The sequence below is a fragment of the Sceloporus occidentalis genome, unplaced genomic scaffold (assembly GCF_023333645.1).
Source record: "Sceloporus occidentalis isolate IW3139 unplaced genomic scaffold, rSceOcc1.0.p SCAF_1, whole genome shotgun sequence".
Lineage (NCBI taxonomy): Eukaryota > Metazoa > Chordata > Lepidosauria > Squamata > Phrynosomatidae > Sceloporus > Sceloporus occidentalis.
The window spans coordinates 18,009,608-18,028,390 of record NW_028316981.1 but is presented as its reverse complement, the minus strand read 5'-3'; positions in this window follow the sequence as shown (position 1 = coordinate 18,028,390).

The window sequence follows — 18,783 nt, the reverse complement described above, 5'->3', positions numbered from 1 at the left end:
ACGTTCTAGAGTCGTGCCGATTGGCTTGCAGCCTGACATTTACCCCTCCTCGGTCCCTGACTCTGCAGAGTCTTACCGATTGCATGGCAGCCTGACTTCGAACCTCGTCGTTCCATGACTCTCCTGGGTCATAGCAAATGGACAGGTGCCCGATTTCGTTATTCGTGATGTTCCAGAGTCGTACCAATTCGTTTGCAGCCTGACATTGACCCTCATCGGTCCCTGACTCTATAGAGTCTTACCGATTACATGGCAGCCTGACTTCGAAACTCGTCGGTCCATGACTCTCCTGGGTCATAGCAAATGTACAGGTGCCCGATTTCGTTATTCGTGACGTTACAGAGTCGTACCAATTGGCTTGCAGCCTGATATTTACCCTCATCGCTCCCTGACTCTATAGAGTCTTACCGATTCCATGCAGCCTGACTTCGAACCTCGTCGTTCCATGACTCTCCTGGGTCATATCAATTGGTTAGGTGCCTGATTTCGTTATTAGTGACGTCATATAGTCGTACCGATTGGCTTGCAGTCTGAATTTCTCCTTCATCGGTCCCTGACTGTCTGGAGTCTTCCGGATTCCATGTCACCCTGACCTAGACCCTCGTCGTTCCCTGACTCTCCTGGGTCATACCAATTGGATAGGTGCCTGATTTCGTTGTTCGTGACGTTATAGAGTCTTACCGATTGGCTTGCAGCCTTAATTTCACCTTCATCGGTCCCAGACTCTCGGGAGTCTTGCGGATTCGATGTCAGCCTGACCTCGATCCTCCTCATTCCCTGACTCTCCTGGGTCATACCAATTGGTTAGGTACCCGATTTCGATATTCATCCATCCATTACGTTCCAGAGTCGTGCCGTTTGGCTTGCAGCCTGACATTTACCCTCATCGGTCCGTGACTCTGCAGAGTCTTTCCGATTGCATGGCAGCCTGACTTCGAACATCGTCGTTCCATGACTCTCCTGGGTCATAGCAAATGAAGAGGTGCCCGATTTCGTTATTAGTGACGTCATATAGTCGTACCGATTGGCTTGCAGTCTGAATTTCTCCTTCATCGGTCCCTGACTCTCTGGGGTCTTCCGGTTTCCATGTCAGCCTGACCTCGACCCTCGTCGTTCCCTGACTCTCCTAGGTCATACCAGTTGGATAGGTTCCTGATTTCGTTATTAGTGACGTCATATAGTCGTACCGATTGGCTTGCAGTCTGAATTTCTCCTTCATCGGTCCCTGAGTGTCTGGAGTCTTCCGGATTCCATGTCACCCTGACCTCGAACCTCGTCGTTCCCTGACTCTCCTGAGTCATAGCAAATGGACAGGTGCCCGATTTCGCTATTCGTGACGTTACGGAGTCGTACCAATTGGCTTGCAGCCTGATATTTACCCTCATCGCTCCCTGACGCTATAGAGTCTTACCGATTGCATGCAGCCTGACTTCGAACCTCGTCGGTCCATGACTCTCCTGGGTCATAGCAAATGGACAGGTGCCCAATTTCGTTATTCGTGACGTTACAGAGTCGTACCAATTGGCTTGCAACCTGATATTTACCCTCATCGCTCCCTGACTCTATAGAGTCTTACCGATTGCATGCAGCCTGACTTCGAACCTCGTCGTTCCATGACTCTCCTGGGTCATATCAATTGGTTAGGTGCCTGATTTCGTTATTAGTGACGTCATATAGTCGTACCGATTGGCTTGCAGTCTGAATTTCTCCTTCATCGGTCCCTGACTGTCTGGAGTCTTCCGGATTCCATGTCACCCTTACCTCGACCCTCGTCGTTCCCTGACTCTCCTGGGTCATACCAATTGGATAGGTGCCTGATTTCGGTGTTTGTGACGTTATAGAGTCGTACCGATTGGCTTGCAGCCTTAATTTCACCTTCATCGCTCCCAGACTCTCGGGAGTCTTACGGATTCGATGTCAACCTGACCTCGATCCTCGTCGTTCCATGACTCTCCTGGGTCATACCAATTGGTTAGGTACCCGATTTCGATATTCATCCATCCATTACGTTCTAGAGTCGTGCCGATTGGCTTGCAGCCTGACATTTACCCTCCTCGGTCCCTGACTCTGCAGAGTGTTACCGATTGCATGGCAGCCTGACTTCGAACCTCTTCGTTCCATGACTCTCCTGGGTCATAGCAAATGGACAGGTGCCCGATTTCGTTATTCGTGACGTTACAGAGTCGTACCAATTGGTTTGCAGCCTGATATTTACCCTCATAGGTCCCTGACTCTGCAGAATCTTACCGATTGCATGGCAGCCTGACTTCGAACCTCGTCGTTCCATGACTCTCCTGGGTCATAGCAAATGGACAGGTGCCCAATTTCGTTATTCGTGACGTTGCAGAGTCATACCAATTGGCTTGCAGCCTGATATTTACCCTCATAGGTCCCTGACTCTGCAGAGTCTTACCGATTGAATGGCAGCCTGACTTTGAACCTCGTCGTTCCATGACTCTCCTGGGTCATAGCAAATGGACAGGTGCCCGATTTCGTTATTCGTGACGTTACAGAGTCGTACCAATTGGCTTGCAGCCTGATATTTACCCTCATAGGTCCCTGACTCTGCATAGTCCTACCGATTGCATGGCAGCCTGACTTTGAACCTCGTCGTTCCATGACTCTCCTGGGTCATAGCAAATGGATAGGTGCCCGATTTCGTTATTCGTGACGTTACAGAGGCGTACCAATTGGCTTGCACCCTGATATTTACCCTCATCGCTCCCTGACTCTATAGAGTCTTACCGATTGCATGCAGCCTGACTTCGAACCTCGTCGTTCCATGCCTCTCCTGGGTCATAGCAAATGAAGAGGTGCCCGATTTCGTTATTAGTGACGTCATATAGTCGTACCGATTGGCTTGCAGTCTGAATTTCTCCTTCATCACTCCCTGACTCTCTGGGGTCTTCCGGTTTCCATGTCAGCCTGACCTCGACCCTCGTCGTTCCCTGACTCTCCTAGGTCATACTAGTTGGATAGGTTCCTGACTTCGTTATTAGTGCCGTCATATAGTCGTACCGATTGGCTTGCAGTCTGAATTTCTCCTTCATCGGTCCCTGAGTGTCTCGAGTCTTCCGGATTCCATGTCACCCTGACCTCGACCCTCGTCGTTCCCTGACTCTCCTGAGTCATAGCAAATGGACAGGTGCCCGATTTCGTTATTCGTGACGTTACGGAGTCGTACCAATTGGCTTGCAGCCTGATATTTACCCTCATCGCTCCCTGACGCTATAGAGTCTTACCGATTGCATGCAGCCTGACTTCGAACCTCGTCGGTCCATGACTCTCCTGGGTCATAGCAAATGGACAGGTGCCCGATTTCGTTATTCGTGACGTTACAGAGTCGTACCAATTGGCTTGCAACCTGATATTTACCCTCATCGCTCCCTGACTCTATAGAGTCTTACCGATTGCATCCAGCCTGACTTCGAACCTCGTCGTTCCATGACTCTCCTGGGTCATATCAATTGGTTAGGTGCCTGATTTCGTTATTAGTGACGTCATATAGTCGTACCGATTGGCTTGCAGTCTGAATTTCTCCTTCATCGGTCTCTGACTGTCTGGAGTCTTCCGGATTCCATGTCACCCTTACCTCGACCCTCGTCGTTCCCTGACTCTCCTGGGTCATACCAATTGGATAGGTGCCTGATTTCGGTGTTTGTGACGTTATAGAGTCATACCGATTGGCTTGCAGCCTTAATTTCACCTTCATCGCTCCCAGACTCTCGGGAGTCTTACGGATTCGATGTCAGCCTGACCTCGATCCTCGTCGTTCCATGACTCTCCTGGGTCATACCAATTGGTTAGGTACCCGATTTCGATATTCATCCGTCCATTACGTTCTAGAGTCGTGCCGATTGGCTTGCAGCCTGACATTTACCCCTCCTCGGTCCCTGACTCTGCAGAGTCTTACCGATTGCATGGCAGCCTGACTTCGAACCTCGTCGTTCCATGACTCTCCTGGGTCATAGCAAATGGACAGGTGCCCGATTTCGTTATTCGTGATGTTCCAGAGTCGTACCAATTCGTTTGCAGCCTGACATTGACCCTCATCGGTCCCTGACTCTATAGAGTCTTACCGATTACATGGCAGCCTGACTTCGAAACTCGTCGGTCCATGACTCTCCTGGGTCATAGCAAATGTACAGGTGCCCGATTTTTTTATTCGTGACGTTACAGAGTCGTACCAATTGGCTTGCAGCCTGATATTTACCCTCATCGCTCCCTGACTCTATAGAGTCTTACCGATTGCATGCAGCCTGATTTCGAACCTCGTCGTTCCATGACTCTCCTGGGTCATATCAATTGGTTAGGTGCCTGATTTCGTTATTAGTGACGTCATATAGTCGTACCGATTGGCTTGCAGTCTGAATTTCTCCTTCATCGGTCCCTGACTGTCTGGAGTCTTCCCTATTCCATGTCACCCTGACCTCGACCCTCGTCGTTCCCTGACTCTCCTGGGACATACTAATTGGATAGGTGCCTGATTTCGTTGTTCGTGACGTTATAGAGTCGTACCGATTGGCTTGCAGCCTTAATTTCACCTTCATTGCTCCCAGACTCTCGGGAGTCTTACGGATTCGATGTCAGCCTGACATCGATCCTCGTCGTTCCCTGACTCTCCTGGGTCATACCAATTGGTTAGGTACCCGATTTGGATATTCATCCATCCATTACGTTCCAGAGTCGTGCCGATTGGCTTGCAGCCTGACATTTACCCTCCTCGGTCCCTGACTCTGCAGAGTCTTACCGATTGCATGGCAGCCTGACTTCGAACCTCGTCGTTCCATGACTCTCCTGGGTCATAGCAAATGGACAGGTGCCCGATTTCGTTATTCGTGATGTTCCAGAGTCGTACCAATTCGTTTGCAGCCTGACATTGACCCTCATCGGTCCCTGACTCTATAGAGTCTTACCGATTACATGGCAGCCTGACTTCGAAACTCGTCGGTCCATGACTCTCCTGGGTCATAGCAAATGTACAGGTGCCCGATTTCGTTATTCGTGACGTTACAGAGTCGTACCAATTGGCTTGCAGCCTGATATTTACCCTCATCGCTCCCTGACTCTATAGAGTCTTACCGATTGCATGCAGCCTGATTTCGAACCTCGTCGTTCCATGACTCTCCTGGGTCATATCAATTGGTTAGGTGCCTGATTTCGTTATTAGTGACGTCATATAGTCGTACCGATTGGCTTGCAGTCTGAATTTCTCCTTCATCGGTCCCTGACTGTCTGGAGTCTTCCCTATTCCATGTCACCCTGACCTCGACCCTCGTCGTTCCCTGACTCTCCTGGGACATACTAATTGGATAGGTGCCTGATTTCGTTGTTCGTGACGTTATAGAGTCGTACCGATTGGCTTGCAGCCTTAATTTCACCTTCATTGCTCCCAGACTCTCGGGAGTCTTACGGATTCGATGTCAGCCTGACATCGATCCTCGTCGTTCCCTGACTCTCCTGGGTCATACCAATTGGTTAGGTACCCGATTTGGATATTCATCCATCCATTACGTTCCAGAGTCGTGCCGATTGGCTTGCAGCCTGACATTTACCCTCCTCGGTCCCTGACTCTGCAGAGTCTTACCGATTGCATGGCAGCCTGACTTCGAACCTCGTCGTTCCATGACTCTCCTGGGTCATAGCAAATGGACAGGTGCCCGATTTTGTTATTCGTGACGTTACAGAGTCGTACCAATTGGCTTGCAGCCTGATATTTACCCTCATAGGTCCCTGACTCTGCAGAGTCTTACCGATTGCATGGCAGCCTGACTTTGAACCTCGTCGTTCCATGACTCTCCTGGGTCATAGCAAATGGACAGGTGCCCAATTTCGTTATTCGTGACATTGCAGAGTCATACCAATTGGCTTGCAGCCTGATATTTACCCTCATAGGTCCCTGACTCTGCAGAGTCTTACCGATTGAATGGCAGCCTGACTTTGAACCTCATCGTTCCATGACTCTCCTGGGTCATAGCAAATGGACAGGTGCCTGATTTCGTTATTAGTGACGTCATGTAGTCGTCCTGACTGGCTTGCAGTCTGAATTTCTCCTTCATCGGTCCCTGACTGTCTGGAGTCTTACGGATTCCATGTCAGCCTGACCTCGACCCTCGCCGTTCCCTGACTCTCCTGGGTCATACCAATTGGATAGGTGCCTGATTCCGTTGTTCGTGACATTATAGAGTCTTACCGATTGGCTTGCAGCCTTAATTTCACCTTCATCGGTCCCAGACTCTCGGGAGCCTTACAGATTCCATGTCAGCCTGACCTCGATCCTCCTCGTTCCCTGACTCTCCTGGGTCATACCAATTGGTTAGGTACCCGATTTAGATATTCATCCGTCCATTACGTTCCAGAGTCGTGCCGATCGGCTTGCAGCCTGACATTTACCCTCCTCGGTCCCTGACTCTGCAGAGTCTTACCGATTGCATGGCAGCCTGACTTCGAACCTCGTCGTTCCATGACTCTCCTGGGTCATAGCAAATGAAGAGGTGCCCGATTTCATTATTAGTGACGTCATATAGTCGTACCGATTGTCTTGCAGTCTGAATTTCTCCTTCATCGGTCCCTGACTCTCTCGGGTCTTCCGGTTTCCATGTCAGCCTGACCTCGAACCTCGTCGTTCCATGACTATCCTGGGTCATAGCAAATGGACAGGTGCCCGATTTCATTATTCGTGACGTTACAGAGTCGTACCAATTGGCTTGCAGCCTGACATTTACCCTCATCGGTCCCTGACTCTATAGAGTCTTACCGATTGCATGGCAGCCTGACTTCGAACCTCGTCGTTCCATGACTCTCCTGGGTAATATCAATTGGTTAGGTGCCTGATTTCGTTGTTCGTGACGTTATAGAGTTGTACCGATTGGCTTGCAGCCTTAATTTCACCTTCATCGGTCCCAGACTGTCGGGAGTCTTACCGATTCGATGTCAACCTGACCTCGATCCTCGTCGTTCCCTGACTCTCCTGGGTCATACCAATTGGTTAGGTACCCGATTTCGATATTCATCCGTCCATTATGTTCCAGAGTCGTGCCGATTGGCTTGCAGCCTGACATTTACCCTCCTCGATCCCTGACTCCGCAGAGTCTTACCGATTGCGTGGCAGCCTGACTTCGACCCTCGTCGTTCCATGACTCTCCTGGGTCATAGCAAATGGACAGGTGCCCGATTTCGTTATTCGTGACGTTACAGAGTCGTACCAATTGGCTTGCACCCTGATATTTACCCTCATAGGTCCCTGACTCTGCAGAGTCTTACCGATTGCATGGCAGCCTGACTTTGAACCTCGTCGTTCCATGACTCTCCTGGGTCATACCAAATGGACAGGTGCCCGATTTCGTTATTCGTGACGTTGCAGAGTCATACCAATTGGCTTGCAGCCTGATATTTACCCTCATCGCTCCCTGACTCTATAGAGTCTTACCGATTGCATGCAGCCTGACTTCGAACCTCGTCGTTCCATGACTCTCCTGGGTCATAGCAAATGGACAGGTGCCCAATTTCGTTATTCGTGACGTTGCAGAGTCATACCAATTGGCTTGCAGCCTGATATTTACCCTCATAGGTCCCTGACTCTGCAGAGTCTTACCGATTGAATGGCAGCCTGACTTTGAACCTCGTCGTTCCATGACTCTCCTGGGTCATAGCAAATGGACAGGTGCCCGATTTCGTTATTCGTGACGTTACAGAGTCGTACCAATTGGCTTGCAGCCTGATATTTACCCTCATAGGTCCCTGACTCTGCATAGTCTTACCGATTGCATGGCAGCCTGACTTTGAACCTCGTCGTTCCATGACTCTCCTGGGTCATAGCAAATGGATAGGTGCCCGATTTCGTTATTCGTGACGTTACAGAGGCGTACCAATTGGCTTGCACCCTGATATTTACCCTCATCGCTCCCTGACTCTATAGAGTCTTACCGATTGCATGCAGCCTGACTTCGAACCTCGTCGTTCCATGCCTCTCCTGGGTCATAGCAAATGAAGAGGTGCCCGATTTCGTTATTAGTGACGTCATATAGTCGTACCGATTGGCTTGCAGTCTGAATTTCTCCTTCATCGGTCCCTGACTCTCTGGGGTCTTCCGGTTTCCATGTCAGCCTGACCTCGACCCTCGTCGTTCCCTGACTCTCCTAGGTCATACTAGTTGGATAGGTTCCTGACTTCGTTATTAGTGCCGTCATATAGTCGTACCGATTGGCTTGCAGTCTGAATTTCTCCTTCATCGGTCCCTGAGTGTCTCGAGTCTTCCGGATTCCATGTCACCCTGACCTCGACCCTCGTTGTTCCCTGACTCTCCTGAGTCATAGCAAATGGACAGGTGCCCGATTTCGTTATTCGTGACGTTACGGAGTCGTACCAATTGGCTTGCAGCCTGATATTTACCCTCATCGCTCCCTGACGCTATAGAGTCTTACCGATTGCATGCAGCCTGACTTCGAACCTCGTCGGTCCATGACTCTCCTGGGTCATAGCAAATGGACAGGTGCCCGATTTCGTTATTCGTGACGTTACAGAGTCGTACCAATTGGCTTGCAACCTGATATTTACCCTCATCGCTCCCTGACTCTATAGAGTCTTACCGATTGCATCCAGCCTGACTTCGAACCTCGTCGTTCCATGACTCTCCTGGGTCATATCAATTGGTTAGGTGCCTGATTTCGTTATTAGTGACGTCATATAGTCGTACCGATTGGCTTGCAGTCTGAATTTCTCCTTCATCGGTCTCTGACTGTCTGGAGTCTTCCGGATTCCATGTCACCCTTACCTCGACCCTCGTCGTTCCCTGACTCTCCTGGGTCATACCAATTGGATAGGTGCCTGATTTCGGTGTTTGTGACGTTATAGAGTCGTACCGATTGGCTTGCAGCCTTAATTTCACCTTCATCGCTCCCAGACTCTCGGGAGTCTTACGGATTCGATGTCAGCCTGACCTCGATCCTCGTCGTTCCATGACTCTCCTGGGTCATACCAATTGGTTAGGTACCCGATTTCGATATTCATCCGTCCATTACGTTCTAGAGTCGTGCCGATTGGCTTGCAGCCTGACATTTACCCCTCCTTGGTCCCTGACTCTGCAGAGTCTTACCGATTGCATGGCAGCCTGACTTCGAACCTCGTCGTTCCATGACTCTCCTGGGTCATAGCAAATGGACAGGTGCCCGATTTCGTTATTCGTGATGTTCCAGAGTCGTACCAATTCGTTTGCAGCCTGACATTGACCCTCATCGGTCCCTGACTCTATAGAGTCTTACCGATTACATGGCAGCCTGACTTCGAAACTCGTCGGTCCATGACTCTCCTGGGTCATAGCAAATGTACAGGTGCCCGATTTCGTTATTCGTGACGTTACAGAGTCGTACCAATTGGCTTGCAGCCTGATATTTACCCTCATCGCTCCCTGACTCTATAGAGTCTTACCGATTGCATGCAGCCTGATTTCGAACCTCGTCGTTCCATGACTCTCCTGGGTCATATCAATTGGTTAGGTGCCTGATTTCGTTATTAGTGACGTCATATAGTCGTACCGATTGGCTTGCAGTCTGAATTTCTCCTTCATCGGTCCCTGACTGTCTGGAGTCTTCCCTATTCCATGTCACCCTGACCTCGACCCTCGTCGTTCCCTGACTCTCCTGGGACATACTAATTGGATAGGTGCCTGATTTCGTTGTTCGTGACGTTATAGAGTCGTACCGATTGGCTTGCAGCCTTAATTTCACCTTCATTGCTCCCAGACTCTCGGGAGTCTTACGGATTCGATGTCAGCCTGACATCGATCCTCGTCGTTCCCTGACTCTCCTGGGTCATACCAATTGGTTAGGTACCCGATTTGGATATTCATCCATCCATTACGTTCCAGAGTCGTGCCGATTGGCTTGCAGCCTGACATTTACCCTCCTCGGTCCCTGACTCTGCAGAGTCTTACCGATTGCATGGCAGCCTGACTTCGAACCTCGTCGTTCCATGACTCTCCTGGGTCATAGCAAATGGACAGGTGCCCGATTTTGTTATTCGTGACGTTACAGAGTCGTACCAATTGGCTTGCAGCCTGATATTTACCCTCATAGGTCCCTGACTCTGCAGAGTCTTACCGATTGCATGGCAGCCTGACTTTGAACCTCGTCGTTCCATGACTCTCCTGGGTCATAGCAAATGGACAGGTGCCCAATTTCGTTATTCGTGACATTGCAGAGTCATACCAATTGGCTTGCAGCCTGATATTTACCCTCATAGGTCCCTGACTCTGCAGAGTCTTACCGATTGAATGGCAGCCTGACTTTGAACCTCATCGTTCCATGACTCTCCTGGGTCATAGCAAATGGACAGGTGCCTGATTTCGTTATTAGTGACGTCATGTAGTCGTCCTGACTGGCTTGCAGTCTGAATTTCTCCTTCATCGGTCCCTGACTGTCTGGAGTCTTACGGATTCCATGTCAGCCTGACCTCGACCCTCGCCGTTCCCTGACTCTCCTGGGTCATACCAATTGGATAGGTGCCTGATTCCGTTGTTCGTGACATTATAGAGTCTTACCGATTGCCTTGCAGCCTTAATTTCACCTTCATCGGTCCCAGACTCTCGGGAGCCTTACAGATTCCATGTCAGCCTGACCTCGATCCTCCTCGTTCCCTGACTCTCCTGGGTCATACCAATTGGTTAGGTACCCGATTTAGATATTCATCCGTCCATTACGTTCCAGAGTCGTGCCGATCGGCTTGCAGCCTGACATTTACCCTCCTCGGTCCCTGACTCTGCAGAGTCTTACCGATTGCATGGCAGCCTGACTTCGAACCTCGTCGTTCCATGACTCTCCTGGGTCATAGCAAATGAAGAGGTGCCCGATTTCGTTATTAGTGACGTCATATAGTCGTACCGATTGTCTTGCAGTCTGAATTTCTCCTTCATCGGTCCCTGACTCTCTCGGGTCTTCCGGTTTCCATGTCAGCCTGACCTCGAACCTCGTCGTTCCATGACTATCCTGGGTCATAGCAAATGGACAGGTGCCCGATTTCATTATTCGTGACGTTACAGAGTCGTACCAATTGGCTTGCAGCCTGACATTTACCCTCATCGGTCCCTGACTCTATAGAGTCTTACCGATTGCATGGCAGCCTGACTTCGAACCTCGTCGTTCCATGACTCTCCTGGGTAATATCAATTGGTTAGGTGCCTGATTTCGTTGTTCGTGACGTTATAGAGTTGTACCGATTGGCTTGCAGCCTTAATTTCACCTTCATCGGTCCCAGACTGTCGGGAGTCTTACCGATTCGATGTCAACCTGACCTCGATCCTCGTCGTTCCCTGACTCTCCTGGGTCATACCAATTGGTTAGGTACCCGATTTCGATATTCATCCGTCCATTATGTTCCAGAGTCGTGCCGATTGGCTTGCAGCCTGACATTTACCCTCCTCGATCCCTGACTCCGCAGAGTCTTACCGATTGCGTGGCAGCCTGACTTCGACCCTCGTCGTTCCATGACTCTCCTGGGTCATAGCAAATGGACAGGTGCCCGATTTCGTTATTCGTGACGTTACAGAGTCGTACCAATTGGCTTGCACCCTGATATTTACCCTCATAGGTCCCTGACTCTGCAGAGTCTTACCGATTGCATGGCAGCCTGACTTTGAACCTCGTCGTTCCATGACTCTCCTGGGTCATACCAAATGGACAGGTGCCCGATTTCGTTATTCGTGACGTTGCAGAGTCATACCAATTGGCTTGCAGCCTGATATTTACCCTCATCGCTCCCTGACTCTATAGAGTCTTACCGATTGCATGCAGCCTGACTTCGAACCTCGTCGTTCCATGACTCTCCTGGGTCATATCAATTGGTTAGGTGCCTGATTTCGTTATTAGTGACGTCATATAGTCGTACCAATTGGCTTGCAGTCTGAATTTCTCCTTCATCGGTCCCTGACTGTCTGGAGTCTTCCGGATTCCATGTCACCCTGACCTCGACCCTCGTCGTTCCCTGACTCTCCTGGGTCGTACCAATTGGATAGGTGCCTGATTTCGTTGTTCGTGACGTTATAGAGTCGTACCGATTGACTTGCAGCCTTAATTTCACCTTCATCGGTCCCAGACTCTCGGGAGTCTTACGGATTCGATGTCAGCCTGACCTCGATCCTCGTCGTTCCCTGACTCTCCTGTGTTATACCAATTGCTTAGGTACCCGATTTAGATATTCATCCGTCCATTACGTTCCAGAGTCGTGCCGATTGGCTTGCAGCCTGACATTTACCCTCCTCGGTCCCTGACTCTGCAGAGTCTTACCGATTGCATGGCAACCTGACTTCGAACCTCATCGTTCCATGACTCTCCTGGGTCATAGCAAATGGACAGGTGCCCGATTTCGTTATTCGTGATGTTCCAGAGTCGTACCAATTCGTTTGCAGCCTGATATTTACCCTCATAGGTCCCTGACTCTGCAGAGTCTTACCGATTGCATGGCAGCCTGACTTTGAACCTCGTCGTTCCATGACTCTCCTGGGTCATAGCAAATGGACAGGTGCCCAATTTCGTTATTCGTGACATTGCAGAGTCATACCAATTGGCTTGCAGCCTGATATTTACCCTCATAGGTCCCTGACTCTGCAGAGTCTTACCGATTGAATGGCAGCCTGACTTTGAACCTCATCGTTCCATGACTCTCCTGGGTCATAGCAAATGGACAGGTGCCTGATTTCGTTATTAGTGACGTCATGTAGTCGTCCTGACTGGCTTGCAGTCTGAATTTCTCCTTCATCGGTCCCTGACTGTCTGGAGTCTTACGGATTCCATGTCAGCCTGACCTCGACCCTCGCCGTTCCCTGACTCTCCTGGGTCATACCAATTGGATAGGTGCCTGATTCCGTTGTTCGTGACATTATAGAGTCTTACCGATTGCCTTGCAGCCTTAATTTCACCTTCATCGGTCCCAGACTCTCGGGAGCCTTACAGATTCCATGTCAGCCTGACCTCGATCCTCCTCGTTCCCTGACTCTCCTGGGTCATACCAATTGGTTAGGTACCCGATTTAGATATTCATCCGTCCATTACGTTCCAGAGTCGTGCCGATCGGCTTGCAGCCTGACATTTACCCTCCTCGGTCCCTGACTCTGCAGAGTCTTACCGATTGCATGGCAGCCTGACTTCGAACCTCGTCGTTCCATGACTCTCCTGGGTCATAGCAAATGAAGAGGTGCCCGATTTCGTTATTAGTGACGTCATATAGTCGTACCGATTGTCTTGCAGTCTGAATTTCTCCTTCATCGGTCCCTGACTCTCTCGGGTCTTCCGGTTTCCATGTCAGCCTGACCTCGAACCTCGTCGTTCCATGACTATCCTGGGTCATAGCAAATGGACAGGTGCCCGATTTCATTATTCGTGACGTTACAGAGTCGTACCAATTGGCTTGCAGCCTGACATTTACCCTCATCGGTCCCTGACTCTATAGAGTCTTACCGATTGCATGGCAGCCTGACTTCGAACCTCGTCGTTCCATGACTCTCCTGGGTAATATCAATTGGTTAGGTGCCTGATTTCGTTGTTCGTGACGTTATAGAGTTGTACCGATTGGCTTGCAGCCTTAATTTCACCTTCATCGGTCCCAGACTGTCGGGAGTCTTACCGATTCGATGTCAACCTGACCTCGATCCTCGTCGTTCCCTGACTCTCCTGGGTCATACCAATTGGTTAGGTACCCGATTTCGATATTCATCCGTCCATTATGTTCCAGAGTCGTGCCGATTGGCTTGCAGCCTGACATTTACCCTCCTCGATCCCTGACTCCGCAGAGTCTTACCGATTGCGTGGCAGCCTGACTTCGACCCTCGTCGTTCCATGACTCTCCTGGGTCATAGCAAATGGACAGGTGCCCGATTTCGTTATTCGTGACGTTACAGAGTCGTACCAATTGGCTTGCACCCTGATATTTACCCTCATAGGTCCCTGACTCTGCAGAGTCTTACCGATTGCATGGCAGCCTGACTTTGAACCTCGTCGTTCCATGACTCTCCTGGGTCATACCAAATGGACAGGTGCCCGATTTCGTTATTCGTGACGTTGCAGAGTCATACCAATTGGCTTGCAGCCTGATATTTACCCTCATCGCTCCCTGACTCTATAGAGTCTTACCGATTGCATGCAGCCTGACTTCGAACCTCGTCGTTCCATGACTCTCCTGGGTCATATCAATTGGTTAGGTGCCTGATTTCGTTATTAGTGACGTCATATAGTCGTACCAATTGGCTTGCAGTCTGAATTTCTCCTTCATCGGTCCCTGACTGTCTGGAGTCTTCCGGATTCCATGTCACCCTGACCTCGACCCTCGTCGTTCCCTGACTCTCCTGGGTCGTACCAATTGGATAGGTGCCTGATTTCGTTGTTCGTGACGTTATAGAGTCGTACCGATTGACTTGCAGCCTTAATTTCACCTTCATCGGTCCCAGACTCTCGGGAGTCTTACGGATTCGATGTCAGCCTGACCTCGATCCTCGTCGTTCCCTGACTCTCCTGTGTTATACCAATTGCTTAGGTACCCGATTTAGATATTCATCCGTCCATTACGTTCCAGAGTCGTGCCGATTGGCTTGCAGCCTGACATTTACCCTCCTCGGTCCCTGACTCTGCAGAGTCTTACCGATTGCATGGCAACCTGACTTCGAACCTCATCGTTCCATGACTCTCCTGGGTCATAGCAAATGGACAGGTGCCCGATTTCGTTATTCGTGATGTTCCAGAGTCGTACCAATTCGTTTGCAGCCTGACATTGACCCTCATCGGTCCCTGACTCTATAGAGTCTTACCGATTACATGGCAGCCTGACTTCGAAACTCGTCGGTCCATGACTCTCCTGGGTCATAGCAAATGTACAGGTGCCCGATTTCGTTATTCGTGACGTTACAGAGTCGTACCAATTGGCTTGCAGCCTGATATTTACCCTCATCGCTCCCTGACTCTATAGAGTCTTACCGATTCCATGCAGCCTGACTTCGAACCTCGTCGTTCCATGACTCTCCTGGGTCATATCAATTGGTTAGGTGCCTGATTTCGTTATTAGTGACGTCATATAGTCGTACCGATTGGCTTGCAGTCTGAATTTCTCCTTCATCGGTCCCTGACTGTCTGGAGTCTTCCGGATTCCATGTCACCCTGACCTAGACCCTCGTCGTTCCCTGACTCTCCTGGGTCATACCAATTGGATAGGTGCCTGATTTCGTTGTTCGTGACGTTATAGAGTCTTACCGATTGGCTTGCAGCCTTAATTTCACCTTCATCGGTCCCAGACTCTCGGGAGTCTTGCGGATTCGATGTCAGCCTGACCTCGATCCTCCTCATTCCCTGACTCTCCTGGGTCATACCAATTGGTTAGGTACCCGATTTCGATATTCATCCATCCATTACGTTCCAGAGTCGTGCCGTTTGGCTTGCAGCCTGACATTTACCCTCATCGGTCCGTGACTCTGCAGAGTCTTTCCGATTGCATGGCAGCCTGACTTCGAACATCGTCGTTCCATGACTCTCCTGGGTCATAGCAAATGAAGAGGTGCCCGATTTCGTTATTAGTGACGTCATATAGTCGTACCGATTGGCTTGCAGTCTGAATTTCTCCTTCATCGGTCCCTGACTCTCTGGGGTCTTCCGGTTTCCATGTCAGCCTGACCTCGACCCTCGTCGTTCCCTGACTCTCCTAGGTCATACCAGTTGGATAGGTTCCTGATTTCGTTATTAGTGACGTCATATAGTCGTACCGATTGGCTTGCAGTCTGAATTTCTCCTTCATCGGTCCCTGAGTGTCTGGAGTCTTCCGGATTCCATGTCACCCTGACCTCGAACCTCGTCGTTCCCTGACTCTCCTGAGTCATAGCAAATGGACAGGTGCCCGATTTCGCTATTCGTGACGTTACGGAGTCGTACCAATTGGCTTGCAGCCTGATATTTACCCTCATCGCTCCCTGACGCTATAGAGTCTTACCGATTGCATGCAGCCTGACTTCGAACCTCGTCGGTCCATGACTCTCCTGGGTCATAGCAAATGGACAGGTGCCCAATTTCGTTATTCGTGACGTTACAGAGTCGTACCAATTGGCTTGCAACCTGATATTTACCCTCATCGCTCCCTGACTCTATAGAGTCTTACCGATTGCATGCAGCCTGACTTCGAACCTCGTCGTTCCATGACTCTCCTGGGTCATATCAATTGGTTAGGTGCCTGATTTCGTTATTAGTGACGTCATATAGTCGTACCGATTGGCTTGCAGTCTGAATTTCTCCTTCATCGGTCCCTGACTGTCTGGAGTCTTCCGGATTCCATGTCACCCTTACCTCGACCCTCGTCGTTCCCTGACTCTCCTGGGTCATACCAATTGGATAGGTGCCTGATTTCGGTGTTTGTGACGTTATAGAGTCGTACCGATTGGCTTGCAGCCTTAATTTCACCTTCATCGCTCCCAGACTCTCGGGAGTCTTACGGATTCGATGTCAACCTGACCTCGATCCTCGTCGTTCCATGACTCTCCTGGGTCATACCAATTGGTTAGGTACCCGATTTCGATATTCATCCATCCATTACGTTCTAGAGTCGTGCCGATTGGCTTGCAGCCTGACATTTACCCTCCTCGGTCCCTGACTCTGCAGAGTGTTACCGATTGCATGGCAGCCTGACTTCGAACCTCTTCGTTCCATGACTCTCCTGGGTCATAGCAAATGGACAGGTGCCCGATTTCGTTATTCGTGACGTTACAGAGTCGTACCAATTGGTTTGCAGCCTGATATTTACCCTCATAGGTCCCTGACTCTGCAGAATCTTACCGATTGCATGGCAGCCTGACTTCGAACCTCGTCGTTCCATGACTCTCCTGGGTCATAGCAAATGGACAGGTGCCCAATTTCGTTATTCGTGACGTTGCAGAGTCATACCAATTGGCTTGCAGCCTGATATTTACCCTCATAGGTCCCTGACTCTGCAGAGTCTTACCGATTGAATGGCAGCCTGACTTTGAACCTCGTCGTTCCATGACTCTCCTGGGTCATAGCAAATGGACAGGTGCCCGATTTCGTTATTCGTGACGTTACAGAGTCGTACCAATTGGCTTGCAGCCTGATATTTACCCTCATAGGTCCCTGACTCTGCATAGTCCTACCGATTGCATGGCAGCCTGACTTTGAACCTCGTCGTTCCATGACTCTCCTGGGTCATAGCAAATGGATAGGTGCCCGATTTCGTTATTCGTGACGTTACAGAGGCGTACCAATTGGCTTGCACCCTGATATTTACCCTCATCGCTCCCTGACTCTATAGAGTCTTACCGATTGCATGCAGCCTGACTTCGAACCTCGTCGTTCCATGCCTCTCCTGGGTCATAGCAAATGAAGAGGTGCCCGATTTCGTTATTAGTGACGTCATATAGTCGTACCGATTGGCTTGCAGTCTGAATTTCTCCTTCATCACTCCCTGACTCTCTGGGGTCTTCCGGTTTCCATGTCAGCCTGACCTCGACCCTCGTCGTTCCCTGACTCTCCTAGGTCATACTAGTTGGATAGGTTCCTGACTTCGTTATTAGTGCCGTCATATAGTCGTACCGATTGGCTTGCAGTCTGAATTTCTCCTTCATCGGTCCCTGAGTGTCTCGAGTCTTCCGGATTCCATGTCACCCTGACCTCGACCCTCGTCGTTCCCTGACTCTCCTGAGTCATAGCAAATGGACAGGTGCCCGATTTCGTTATTCGTGACGTTACGGAGTCGTACCAATTGGCTTGCAGCCTGATATTTACCCTCATCGCTCCCTGACGCTATAGAGTCTTACCGATTGCATGCAGCCTGACTTCGAACCTCGTCGGTCCATGACTCTCCTGGGTCATAGCAAATGGACAGGTGCCCGATTTCGTTATTCGTGACGTTACAGAGTCGTACCAATTGGCTTGCAACCTGATATTTACCCTCATCGCTCCCTGACTCTATAGAGTCTTACCGATTGCATCCAGCCTGACTTCGAACCTCGTCGTTCCATGACTCTCCTGGGTCATATCAATTGGTTAGGTGCCTGATTTCGTTATTAGTGACGTCATATAGTCGTACCGATTGGCTTGCAGTCTGAATTTCTCCTTCATCGGTCTCTGACTGTCTGGAGTCTTCCGGATTCCATGTCACCCTTACCTCGACCCTCGTCGTTCCCTGACTCTCCTGGGTCATACCAATTGGATAGGTGCCTGATTTCGGTGTTTGTGACGTTATAGAGTCATACCGATTGGCTTGCAGCCTTAATTTCACCTTCATCGCTCCCAGACTCTCGGGAGTCTTACGGATTCGATGTCAGCCTGACCTCGATCCTCGTCGTTCCATGACTCTCCTGGGTCATACCAATTGGTTAGGTACCCGATTTCGATATTCATCCGTCCATTACGTTCTAGAGTCGTGCCGATTGGCTTGCAGCCTGACATTTACCCCTCCTCGGTCCCTGACTCTGCAGAGTCTTACCGATTGCATGGCAGCCTGACTTCGAACCTCGTCGTTCCATGACTCTCCTGGGTCATAGCAAATGGACAGGTGCCCGATTTCGTTATTCGTGATGTTCCAGAGTCGTACCAATTCGTTTGCAGCCTGACATTGACCCTCATCGGTCCCTGACTCTATAGAGTCTTACCGATTACATGGCAGCCTGACTTCGAAACTCGTCGGTCCATGACTCTCCTGGGTCATAGCAAATGTACAGGTGCCCGATTTTTTTATTCGTGACGTTACAGAGTCGTACCAATTGGCTTGCAGCCTGATATTTACCCTCATCGCTCCCTGACTCTA